This window comes from Saccostrea echinata, unplaced genomic scaffold (assembly GCF_033153115.1).
Source record: "Saccostrea echinata isolate AGI-Se365-2 ecotype Australia unplaced genomic scaffold, CSIRO_AGI_Sech_v1 ptg000010l, whole genome shotgun sequence".
NCBI lineage: Eukaryota > Metazoa > Mollusca > Bivalvia > Ostreida > Ostreidae > Saccostrea > Saccostrea echinata.
In genome coordinates this window covers 4350077-4350400 of record NW_026889759.1, presented here as the reverse complement: position 1 = coordinate 4350400, position 324 = coordinate 4350077, and positions in this window count along the sequence as shown.

Below are 324 nucleotides of genomic sequence, written 5' to 3'. Positions count from 1 at the left end.
CTCTTAATTTTTCACAATTCAAAGCTTCATTAAGTGCACATTTAATTAATATTTCAAAATACTGTCTGAATAATTTTCACTTGTGCAATTGCAAGTAACTATGGTGAGCTGAGACTGCTAAGGTTTGAATGTACATAATTTGGTCCAAATAACGAAATTTTTACTTGTGGTTGTCTGTGTATACAAAGCACTTCTGGGCTAAATGCTGAGGCACACTGCCTTCTGGACTAATGGTCTTGTACTGTAGTGAAAGAACAGGGTGTCTGTGTCCGTGATTCACTCAGTCCTGGGGATGCAATGCCACATTCTTCCCATTTTTGTTAG